The sequence below is a fragment of the Corythoichthys intestinalis genome, chromosome 3 (assembly GCF_030265065.1).
Source record: "Corythoichthys intestinalis isolate RoL2023-P3 chromosome 3, ASM3026506v1, whole genome shotgun sequence".
NCBI classification, from domain to species: domain Eukaryota; kingdom Metazoa; phylum Chordata; class Actinopteri; order Syngnathiformes; family Syngnathidae; genus Corythoichthys; species Corythoichthys intestinalis.
The window spans coordinates 12526424-12539882 of NC_080397.1; the positions used below are offsets into that span (position 1 = coordinate 12526424).

General features: G+C 39.2%; 1 protein-coding gene across 1 annotated transcript in view; it reads left to right on the plus strand.

Annotated features, from left to right (window-relative positions):
- The window catches only part of LOC130913080 (GDNF family receptor alpha-2-like), a 180389-nt gene that overhangs the window by 84596 nt on the left and 82334 nt on the right, over nucleotides 1-13459 (plus strand). The window lies entirely within an intron of this gene.

A 13459-nucleotide genomic window follows, 5' to 3' on the forward strand; every position in this document is an offset into this window, starting at 1 on the left:
GCAAACTTGATGAGATGGTGCTTAATTAAGCAGAAAAAAAACATTAGTGGCTCACTTTGAGTCCACGGTAACTCTGTTGGATCCAGACGGCCACGTTCAATTCACACCTAGCCAGCCGTGACATGTCTACTTGTGCCCAGAACAGGCAAAACACGCTCAATATGCTGTTCACCTAATCAACTGTAAGAATCTTCATACTTTTCCGAACTGTGTGTGTCCAGCCAGTTCATTAGACTAATAGCATAAAAACTGTGGGACATTTGAATAATTTCAAGTATTTAAAAGCTCATTTGAAGGCCTAATGAAGTTCGACCGAGCGCTAGACCCTTCAACGTCCATCGCTAAAAATAAAAATCCACTCAGTGAGAAGCATAAGAAGAAGGGGGAGGGAAAAAACGGTTATCGGCTAATTTCCCATTTTCCCACTGTGACAGATGATTAGGCAGCTTATACGACTATTAGTGCAGTGTTTCGGCAGTATTTACAGTATATGTTGAATACAGCAAGTTGGGGTGAGCAACCAAAGCTTTTTACTGAAAAATATACAATTGATTTCCGAGCAAGGCATTCCTCTCTAAAATTTTGTAAAATTAGCTGAATAAACTTAAAACCTACAGAACACCAATAAAAATATGTTTCAAGTAGCCTCAAAATGTCCACATACTACTAATGACAGCATTTTTATTTTTATTTATTTTTTTAATGTTTAAATATTGACTAAACTCCACAAGAGACAAATTTCATCAGGAGCGAAGATCAGATTTCAAAGCTGGGGGAGGAGCAATAAAAAGATTTTAGAGAATAATTATTGAAGGGGGCAATGATAAACGTTTGAGTTATAGCCTACAACATCTTGTGTTGCATTAATCTTTGAACAGGGATACTAGTATGTTAGCACTAGCTGAGTCCAGATTTAGAACCAAATGTTTGAAATCAAATGAACATGTAAACATGCAATAAATCAACTAATTATCACGCCAAATCTAAGTTCGTTTATCAATTTCTCATAAGTAAATAACTCTTTTTCTCAAAGAATAGTATCATATTATGCTGTTGTTTCTCACTCACTCTAATCCTCTCTTGCAGTGTTATGATAATAAAAAAATATACTTTCATTATATTGTATTAGTATTCACTATAGCTATATTGGAGACAAAAACCACCGATAATAATAAATTCTTCCTGGAAATAAATCTATATTGTCTTTAAAATCTGAAATATTTCTGATATCGATATCCGGACAGTTATCCGTTTAAAGTGACAGAAATAAATTATTACTGGCAGCTCCTCTCTTTCTGTGACTGTCACCTTATGATTAGCTATTATTAACTATTAGATTTGTTTAACAGCAATCAGTAATGGCGACTAGAACTTGCAACAAGGCTGGAGAAATGATGCAGATAGTCTGAATCTCGAGGTTTTACTTCATGGGATGTTTTAGAACTTGCTTGACTGTGCATTTGTGAGTGAATGCCTCACCCGATCCTGCATCAGTGCGCTACAGACACTTACGCAGAGGCAGACGATACAGAGTTCAGCCTCTACCATGTGGAGTGGGCTAAACTATTTTCAGAAAAGGAAGGGGTGAAAGATTCTAATATTTAAATGGTACATTATTCCGTGACTAAAATGAGAACTTGATCAATTTTACTTTAAATTTAGACTACAGCTCCAAAAATACTTATTGTGTCGCAAATTATTTGGGGGGGTGGGGGCCGTGGCCAAGTGGTTAGCACGCCTGCCATCAATCACAGGCTTTGGCCGTCCTGTGTGGAGTTTGCATATTCTCCCCGTGCCTGCGTGGGTTTTCTCCGGGGACTCTGGTTTCCTCCCACATCCCAAAAACATGTGTGGTAGGCTGATATAACACTCTAAATTGTCCGTAGGTATGAGTGTGTGCGTGAATGGTTGTACATCTCATTGTGCCCTGCGATTGGCTGGCAACCAATTCAGGGTGTACCCCGCCTATTGGCCAAAGTTAGCTGGGATTGGTTCCAGCACCTCCCTAACCCTCCTGAGGAAAAAGCAGCATGGATGGATGGATGGATGGATAGATGGAAATTATTGGAATTATTGGGGGGGAAAGCTTAGTTGAGGAGGGGAACGTGTCCCACCCATTCCCCCCGGTATATCTTGCCTTGCCCTTGCCTTTCATGTAGCGATTTTCAAATGGTTAGTTGTGGGAGCTGCAACTGCAAACTCCCAACAGTCTCATTTCTCCTGCACTTTAAATGGATTACATCTTGTACCATATGAACAACATAATCCATGTGTAATTACATTTTGCAGCGCTCTTTGAACACTCTGTAACATTCTTTTTGTGAAATCACAGTAATCTTGGGCCCACACAACTGAACTCAAATGAACTGGACAATTGCCTGGAACTCATTGAAGCAGCAAAAGAAAGTTAACAGGAAACAAATGTTTTAAAGTGTGGCGCCACATTATCTTGATAAACTTTATTAATTAAAGGTGGTATGAAATGGTAACCATTAGGAGTGTTATGTACACACAAATCACGGTTCGGTACGTGCCTTGATCACGGTTCAGTATGAGTTCAGTACAACAGGGAAAACAAGGCTTTTTTTCAATCACAGCCTTTGAAAGTTAAGTTTGTTCTGATGGCTAAAACTAAATAGCCGCTCCCATTATAGTGCAAAATAAATAGAAGAAAATGTGACACACACCATGCTACAGTTTTGGGACCTTTTCTTAGTCTACTCTTCATCATTTTAAAGAAACTAAATCTCAAAAGCCACTTTTTCACATTCAAGCCATCCAAAGTTGCGAAACCTTCTCCCAATTTACGATTGTCCTGATAATTGCATGTGTGTGTGTGTGAAGAGTGTAATCTGTTTTCAGACCGAGATTATTTCTTTGACCTGATGACCCATCGGTGTCAGGGGTTCACCTGCGCATTGAAAGAGATGTAATAGAACATAAAAGCTTATTATCTGTGGCCACGCAAGGTCAGCAGCTTGATGAGCACGTAGCTACACGTAATTGTACGCTCCACTCACTTGCTGGCACTCAGCCTTACAGTCCCTTACCTTTGCACACATTCGACAAAATGGCAGACCTGTGCGATGATGTCCTCAATGTGACATGAAGCATTACCAAAAGAATATATGTCCATGAAAACATCAAAATTGATTTAATTTAATCGAATCGTTTATTGACGCTGCAGCATTGGGTTTAATCTGTGCTTTACCCCCACTATATTCTAGACGGAAATTGAATTTTAACTCATTTGTCATGCTAATAAAGAGGCATAAGAGTGTTATTTTGTGGCTCCATGCGAAAAAACCCTGCCAAGAAACCTTAAAATTAGAGCCAACACTATCTCAACTTAAAAAAAAAAAAAAAAAAAAAAGTTAACTCTCAACAATACACATCAGAAAAATGCCAGGGGAAACTATTTTTTCTTGCTCTTCCCTCTGGGAGATGTTTTGATTAAAGCAAGGGATGATCATTCAACGACAGGCCTGTCTCCCCTTGGGGACATCCACCTCCAAACAGGATACACAGCTCACCCGCCCGAGCCTCTTTTATTCCAAATACGGGGCTAGCTTTGGAGAGGAGAGGGAATGTGTTGATAATGTGACAGAAAGACAAGGAAAAGAATGAAGAAAGTCTCTTGAGATCCATCAAACTTTGACGATGGAGTAGCAAACAAAGGACAAACTAGGAAAAGGGAAGTTATAATTGCCATTCCAAAGGGGATTCAATTAGATGTTATTTATTTTTATGATTGGAAAAAATGGCGGCCTTCCTGAGATGGATGGCGATAGCTGGAAGTGCTTCAGCACCATTGACAGCGATTGACGTTAAAACCATTTGAACTGGGGGTGTCCAAGTCATCTTTGTCGCGGGCGACATTGTAGTTTGTCTTCAAAGTGTGATTACAAATGCCAACTAGGGCTGCCACCCCTGATTGACTAATGAAAAACTAATCAATGATCAATTGAAACTATTTTTTGAGTCGATTTTACATCGAGTCAGTACTTTGTTGAAATTATTTACCTAAAAAGAGTACCGTATTTTTCGGACTATAAGTCGCACCTGATTATAAGTCGCACCAGCCATAAAATGCCAAACGAAGAGGAAAAAAAATATATATAAGTCGCACCGGAGTATAAGTCGCATTTTTGGGAGAAATTTTACATGATAAAATCCAACACATAGAACAAATATGTCATCTTGAAAGGCAATTTAAAATAAAAATACAATAGAGAACAACACGCTGAATAAGTGTACAGTATGATAATGTTACATGATGCAAGAAAAACGAAATGCGAACATGGCCGGTATGTTAACATAACATAGCTATTAAGAGTTATTCAGATAACTATAGCATAAAGAAGATGCTAACATGTTTACCAAATCATCAGTGTCACTCCAAAACACCAAAATAACATGTGAAATGATATAATATTGTGTTAATGATTTCACACATAAGTCACGCCAGAGTATAAGTCGCACCCCCAGCCAAACTATGAAAAAAAACTGCGACTTATAGTCCGAAAAATACGGTAAGAGTCCTCCTTTTGAGCTTCTTGATAGCAAATATTTTCATAATTTTGATATATTTTACATGCTGCAGGCCTGTCAAGGCACCACTCAAGTAGTTCTTCATCTTGTGGAATCTAACCTTGAAGTCCTACTCCTCCGTCATTCATGAACAGATTGTCTTGAAACTTGGTAGCAACAGTATGTGGCATGGGTCAGTATATGTCGATCCTCAGTGCCCCGAATATATATATACATATATATATACTGTATATGAGCCAGTAGAGGGCATCTGCACACAGCCTCCAGCCTGCTGTGGCACTTTCATGCTTGGTGTTGTTGTTGTTGTTTTTTAAAATCTATTTATATCACATTATCGTCGTCGTCTCCGGCTTATTCGATCCGGGTCGTGGGCGCAGCAGCCTCAGCAAAGAAGCCCAGACAGCCCTCTCCCTAGCCACTTCCACCAGCTCGTCTGGGAGAATCCCAAGGTGTTCCCAGGCCAGCCGAGAGATATAATCTCTCCAGCGGGTCCTGGGTCAGCGCCAGGGTCTCCTCCTAGCTCCCAGAGCTCAACTGGCTCCACTCGACATGGAGCAGCAGCGGCTCTACTCCGAATCCCTCCCGGATGACCGAGCTCCTCACCCTATCTCAAAGGCTGAGCCGGGCCACTCTCAGAAGGAAACTCATTTCAGCCGCTTGTATCCGCGAACTTGTTCTTTCGGTCATTACCCAAAGTTCATGGCCATAGGTGAGGGTGGGAACGTAGATTGACCGGTAAATCGAGAGCTTCGCCTTCCTGCTCAGCTCCCTCTTCACCACGACAAACTGGTTAAGCGCCCGCAACACTGCGGACCCCGCCCCAATCCGCCTCACGCTCTGACCTACCCTCACTCGTGAACAAGATTCCGAGATACTTAATAATTAAACTCCTCCACCTGGGGCAGGACCTCTCCCCTGACCTGGAGCGAGCAATCCACCCTTTTCCGGCTGAGAACCATGGCCTCAGACTTGGAGGTGCTGATTCTCATCCCAGCCGCTTGACACTCGGCTGCGAACTGTCCCAGCGAGAACTGGAGGTCTCTGTGTGATGGAGCCAGAACATTACATTATGTAACATGTAAATAATAATTATTATTATTTAAAAAAACAAAAACAAAAAGGGGAATGAACAACAAATATTCTGTTTATTTTATGTTGTTTTTAATTTAGAAAATGAAACGACACGAAATATTCCATTTGTATTTAATTTTTATTCTTTTTATTAAAATAAAAAAAGGGAAATGGAAAATCTCATAATTTTATATAAAAATGTTGAATTATTGTTATTATTATTTTTTAAGACATAAAATCAAAATTTTCTTTGATGTCTACAATCTTTCATTGAGGACAACAGAAAGTTAATCAAAATTTCCTCTTAGCGAAAAAAACAAAACAAAAACCATAGACTTCATAATATATTGACGGGACACAGGACATGGGGCCGATTAATAGGGGGCCTGCATTGATGGTGTATTCGTCAAAGCTGACTGTGTGGAATCACAGACAAAGAGCTTTTTCCATTGAAAATTATTGTGAATAAATGCTTAAATCCGTGAATTCTTTATAGATATGGATGTAAAACAGTCTTGATTAATGGTTAAAAACAAAAAAAATGTGCAGCATTTATTTTATGTAAATATTGCGAACTATGATGCTAGTCAGCAAGCAAATGTAGCGGCCGCCTTATGTAAACAAAGAGCTTTTTCCGTTGAAAATTCTTGTGAATAAATGCTTAAATCCCTGAATTCTTTATAGATTTGGACGTAAAACAGTCTCGATTCTTGGTTAAAAGCAAATTAGAAAAAAAAAGTGCAGTCAGCTTTTATTTGACATAAATATTGTGAACTACGACGCCAATGCCGTAGCGGCTAATTTCTCCCATTGATTTTTTTTTCATAACGTTTCAAAATGCATGCATGATACGAAAAATATAATAATTACCTTGAATCCTTGAACAAACCACTCCTGAAAGAATCCTTCCTTTTTTCAACGATAATCCGGTGTTGGATCGCTGCATGTGTTTTGAGAATAATGCGACCGACTGAAGCGGAGTGTACGACGGCCCCCTACTTGAAGGCGTGGCGCAGTGTCTGGGGAATCTGTCCCATCAATATATAATTATGAAGTCTATGCAGGCCAGACTAAGGCCTGAGTTATGTTTCTCTCTTCCGTTGACCTAAGTCGTTATTAGGCATTCGAAGTTCTGCGTCAAGGGAACGCGTTGCTCTGTAATTCACCGCCAAGCCACTAGAGGAGTGTGGCTTTGTCTTTGTACGGTTTTGTGGGACTCTTGTCGAATTCCCTTAGTTTTTCTTCAGTCATAGATGGAAATGGTAATGGAGATGGAATGTGTGTATTTGCAGCTGCAGCTAATCAATGTTGAACAACAAATGTTGTTGATAAAAATATTGAAGCGTTTGCGACACAGAAGACGTTTGCGAATGTTTGAAAATGCCAGTGTTGTTGTGCTAAACCGGAAACAATGTTCTGAGCAGACTATTCAGTCAGGATGTTTTGGAGGCGCATGTAAGGCTAGGGCCTAGTGTCGTAAACCGGGTCTGTTTTAATGGCTTAAGTCCGCTGTCACTGCAACACAGGAGCATAAATGGTGTGGTGAGCTGGAACTGGCCCTGAGTTTGACACCAGTGATTTAGCTGTCTATCACCAGCCAATGAGTTAATTTATGAAATGAAATGAAATCAGTCACAGTAGTATTTCTTTAGTTTGAGAGTTGTAAGGTGTCATTTGCCAATGTTACTGTTTGGCCAATATAAAAACAGTTTATTATTAGATTAGATCTGGTTTGTCTATCACTGTTAATGGCAGCCATTGCGTTAAAAAGGATGAGACGCCCATCGATGTCAAACGTGTACCATTTTCCTGTACTGCAATATTGTCAGTTGTAGGTTACACTTTATTTATTTTAACTCAGTGTCATAAGACTGTCATACTGACGACATGACATCTGTCATGAAGATGAATGAGGGCTTATGACAGATGTGTCATTTAGTACTTTATGGCACTTTTGATGCAATATTGAGATTTTTTTTTTTTTTCAAACATCTTTGGGTTGGGATTAGAGTTTAGGAACTGTGTTAGGGTTAGAACACCTAATGATATCTGTCACTCATAAGCATTCATTAATGTTCATGACAGTGTCATAGCTATTGATAGTAGATAGTTCAAATAAAGTGTTACCTCAGTTGTATCATTACACCTTTTCATCACTCTTGTATGGTGACGGAAAACCTAAAATAAGGCAAACAAAACCAAACTTGAAGTTTAAAGTCATGTAGCAATGTAAGTAAATGTCAGGTAAAGTCAAAAGGTGACCTCCAATTTTGCCCTTAATGGCAGTTGTAGTTTTATATTTTGATTGGCTTGCAAAAAACCAACAGCTCTAGTTCAAAGTTACACAAGTCAAAAGTTATGTAAAAATCCCGATTCTCTTCAGGAGTTGGAACTTTGCAGTGTGACAATCCCTGTTTTTTTCTTTATTTCATGTCAATTCATATTGGTAGTGTTTCCATGAGGAGCCCAGAGTCCTTCCAAACAGAAAATAGATATTTGAGAAAAGTTCAAACATATAATATTGGCTGTGTTTGTGGTGGCATTGTGCACAAAGATTTCATTCTCTACCTGCTCTCTGTGGAGCCAATTGTTGATATTCAGTGGAGATCTGGGGACTGGACGACGGGCACGCGTTAAATGGAGCAGCACTCATTTCTTCCACTCGGCTGTACTTCTGCCGCACTTTGCAACGATGTTATTTTGTTCCATAATCCAGCACAAAAAAACAAAAACACACATCCCTCTCGCCCTTTGCTTTTCAACCTTCAAATGAATGCGCTCCTTTGAGAACCGCAGAGTCCAACGGTGACAGCAGGCTCAATTTGGACGTCCTATTGTGTCTGCCCGAGAGCTGCGTGCATGTTTCTAACCAAAGAAAGTCCCAATCCATTTCTATGTTGGCCTGAATCCAGGGAGCTTTGAGTCTACAGTGAATATGAAGTGTATTGATAGGCGGTAGGATCAATGCAACACTTTTGCATTTGATTAAATCCCAGCCATCGCCACGTTCACTGGGGGCCGCTTGTTCATTGAATGCTTTGCCTACTGCTTTTTGGAGCGGAGCGCTTAGCGACAATCGATCACCCAACAGGTAAAGATAAACGGGCACATGCACAAGGAGCTTCATGATAAACAACAGTGGACAGAGTGACCAACCCAAATGGAAATTCCATGCATCGTTAAACGTACATCCTACTAGCTACCTACAGGACAATTTTCATGAAGGTAATGTGCTGATACAGTGGGGCAAATACGTATTTAGTCAACCAGCAATTGTGCAAGTTCTCCTAATTGAAAAGATTAGAGAGGCCTGTAATTGTCAACATGGGTAAACCTCAACAATGAGAGACAGAATGTGAAAAAAAAAAAAAAAAAAAAACAGAAAATCACATTGTTTGATTTTAAAAGAATTTATTTGCAAATCATGGTGGAAAATAAGTATTTGGTCGCCTACAAACAAGCAAGATTTCTGGCTGTCAGGTCTAACTTCTTCTAACGAGGTCTAACGAGGCTCCACTCGTTACCTGTATTAATGGCACCTGTTTTAACTCATTATCGGTATAAAAGAAACCTGTCCACAACCTCAGTCAGTCACACTCCAAACTTCACTATGGCCAAGACCAAAGAGCTGTCAAAGGACACCAGAGACAAAATTGCAGACCTGCACCAGGCTGCGAAGACTGAATCTGCAATAGGTAAAATGCTTAGTGTAAAGAAATCAACTGTTGGAACAATTATTAGAAAATGGAAGACATATTAGACCACTGATAATCTCCCTCGAACTGGGCTCCATGCAAGATCTCACCCCGTGGCGTCAAAATGATAGCAAGAACGGTGAGCAAAAATTCCAGAACCACACGGAGGGACCTAGTGAATGACCTACAGAGAGCTGGGACCACAGTAACAAAGGCTGCTATCAGTAACACAATGCGCCGCCAGGGACTCAAATCCTGCACTGCCAGACGTGTCCCCCTGCTGAAGAAAGTACACGTCCAGGCCCGTCTGCGGTTCGCTAGAGAGCATTTGGATGATCCAGAAGAGGACTGGAAGAATGTGTTATGGTCAGATGAAACCAAATATAGAACTTTTTGGTAGAAACACAGGTTCTCGTGTTTGGAGGAGCAAGAATACTGAATTGCACCCCACTGTGAAGCATGGGGGTGGAAACATCATGCTTTGGGGCTGTTTTTCTGCAAAGGGACCAGGACGACTGATCTGTGTAAAGGAAAGAATGAATGTGGCCATGTATCGAGAGATTTTGAGTGAAAATCTCCTTCCATCAGCAAGGGCATTGAAGATGAGACGTGGCTGGGTCTTTCAGCATGACAATGATCCAAAACACACAGCCAGGGCAACAAAGGAGTGGCTTCTTAAGACGCATTTCAAGGTCCTGGAGTGGCCTAGCCAGTGTCCAGATCTCAACCCCATAGAAAATCTGTGGAGGGACTTGAAAGTCTGTGTTGCCCAACGACAGCCCCAAAACATCACTGCTCAAGAGGAGATCTGCGTGGAGGAATGGGCCAAAATACCAGCAACAGTGTGTGAAAAGCTTGTGAAGAGTTACAGAAAACTTTTGGCCTCCGTTATTGCCAACAAAGGGTACATAACAAAGTATTGAGATTAACTTTTGGTATTAACCAAATACTTATTTTCCACCATGATTTGCAAATAAATTCTTTAAAAATCAAACAATGTGATTTTCTGTTTGTTTTTTGTTTTTTAATTACATATTCTGTCTCTCATGGTTGAGGTTTACCCATGGTGGCAATTACAGGCCTCTCTAATATTTTCAAGTGGGAGAACTTGCACAGTTAGTGGTTGACTAAAAATGTTTTGTCCCCACTGTATATATTGTGTCAGTGACTCGTTTATTTTCTTGAAAAAAACTAAGCAACAAAATCAAATAAGGAGGAGGCAGGCTGTAATGAATCAATTTTCTTTACCCAACAGTTGTTCATAAGTACAATCCAAATCCAGTTTCAAAGCCCACTCTCTTGTATGACAAGTTACAGTTTGAATAGGAGTTTGTGTCGAAAGGAGACTAAGTTGTTATATGAATCGGTTTATGTGTGTGGTTTCTTTATGAAGAGAAATGATTCAACTTTACTATCTAACAATTACTTAAGTGCTAACATGCTTCACCAAGACAAAACGGACACTTAAGATACTGATTAGCATGATAGCTAACTAGCTTACCACAAGAGGTGGGTTGAGTAGCCAAAAATTTTACTCAAGTAAGAGTAGTGTTACTTCAAAATAATACTACTCAAGTAAGAATAAAAGTATTCTTCTAAAAAATGTACTCAAGTACAAGTAAAAATTATCTAGTGAAAAGAATACTAGTAATGAGTAACATTTTGAGTAACTGCTTATTTTTGTGATTTTTTTTTTTTTTTTTTTTTTGAAACAATGTTTTTTTTTCTCTCTCTCTCTCTCTCAGCACAAACTTATCTATATGAACTATTGTTATAATGATACTGTACAAAAACCCATTGCATAACCACATTAAGCCAATGAAATTTAACAAAAAAAATATTAAAGAGGAAAAAAACAAAAGAAACAATAATGAAGCATTATTCATCCAAAGAGCATGGGTGCCCTGCCCTCTAGTGGAGAAAATACTTCCTAGTTTGAGTTGTGAATACTTTTGTTCCTTCATAGTTACTATTATGAAATTAAAAGGATCATATCTCTGGTCAATCGGTGTCATGTTACAACTGGGAGAGAGTTATATATCCGCGGTTTCAATTCATGGTGAGGGCAGCGCTTTGTGCCAAATACTTCTTTTGTTACGATGCTTTAAAGACGTGTGATTGAACAGCCTTGCGTGATCATAGAACGGCAAGCTTGCGTCTGATTGGTGTAATGGAGTCATGTGATTACTGTTGCGACATTTCATTGGTGAAATTAGTAGCGCTATCTTGGCAATAGCATCCCGGGCAAAAAAAAAAAAAAAATGAATCTAATATGTAGAATAAAGAGTAAAAATGTAACGACTCTTGTGTAGCCCAAAGTAGCGGAGTAAGAGCAGCGTTTTTTCTTCACAAAATAAAAGTATGGCTTAGTAAAACTACTATTAGAAGTACATTTTTCTCAAAAAGTTACTCAAGTAAATGTAACTGAGTACATGTAACACGTTACTAGTATACACACCTCTGCTTAGCGCTTCATGCTAAGTAGTAAAGTCTTCTCAATAAAGAATGCAAACGATAAAATTGGCTTCATTTACTCACCCCTGAAGGAGGCACACTGGATCTAACAACACACACGACTGAAGATAATATAACTCTGGACACGCAGTAAATATTATTATTCAGCAACTCAACCTGGATGTAGAAGTGAACTTTCTCTCGTGGTCTAATCACTGCTTGCGCACACCCTCCCAAATAAGGACCCAGACGGGACTGCTCATAGGTGCTGGCAAAAAATCGCTAATAAAATTTTTGGGCAACAAATGTATTAATCAATTTATATATTTAATCGTCTAGTTGTTGCAGCCTTATTGACCCTTAAAAGAGCATCCTGAGTGCATATCATCTTTGAAGCCTTGGCATGTTGTAATTACGTTGCCCGTGTGCCACTGGTTGGTCTCGTTTGAAAGTGCAGAAGTTGACGTCTGCACTCGTTTTAACTTTAAGTCAATCGACCACGTAAAACGGGAGATTATGTCATGAGTTTTATAGTTTTATTGCCCTCATAAATAAACCTTAAAACGCTGCATGTACCATGTGTTTAGGCTCAAATTTCCATCATTTCTTATCCTTTTTCAAAATGGAAAGCACTCCGAAAAACTACTACCAGGAGCCATTGTTAGGTCGCAAAGGAAGGAAGTAATGCGAAAAATTTTAATATACCTAACGAGAGGGAGGCGAGGTAGTGAGCGACGGCCGGAGGGATTGAGCGAGCGACTTTGTGAAATCTGTGGAAGATTTAGCACAAGGAATTTCGTTATTTCATCAACTCAATGAAGAGGATAGGCCAGATTTGTCCTCGTTTATTTTTCCGGATGAGTTGGCGAGTGAGAAGATTGACAGCAGTGTGCAAAGAGCGGAAGGAGAAACAAACCCCCCCCGGGAAGTGTGGGCTGTCTCTTGTTCCTGGACGAAACTGAGTGGCATGCCTGAAAAAACTTGAACTGAACTGGTTTGTTTTTAATATTTTTGAAAATCCTTTTTTTTTTTCTCCAATATTTGAATTTATACTTTTCCCACAATCAATATTTTTAATTTGTATATGGATGTGTGTGTACGAGAAGCCTGATTGATAAGGTTATGGGTGCAATGCTAGACCTCAGAGAGAGATATCATCCTAACTCATTTTCTATTAGATGGTGTATATATAAATATATATACTTTCACTCTTTTGCACGTTTGGTCTACTGTATATAACTTGTTTTGACCATAGTATGTATAAAGGCCAAAAATGCCTGTTGAATTATCAAATATAAAACTATTGTCTCATTTGTTTCTGTTGAATGTTTATCCTAATAAGATGAATAAATATTATCAGGCTCCAAAACAGTTTGTTGGTTGTCAATAAGACATCAATATTAGAAAACAATTCTTTCTTTGAAATATAAAGGCAACATCAAAGGCATGCAAAATCTGACAAAATAGGCCTGGACCTAAAGGGCAAAGGATTTGAAATTTATCAAATCAATTTATCCAACCAGATCCTAGCATAGATTTTCTCCTTTGGTGAGTTGCTGAAGGTCTTCCTTTTATATGAAAAAAAAAATACTATTTTTCTCCCTAAACTATCAAGTCAAATCTATATTCCAGAAGTGGAAAGTTCAGATTTTGAAAGTGAATCATGTGTCAACTGGTGACCTTTGCCT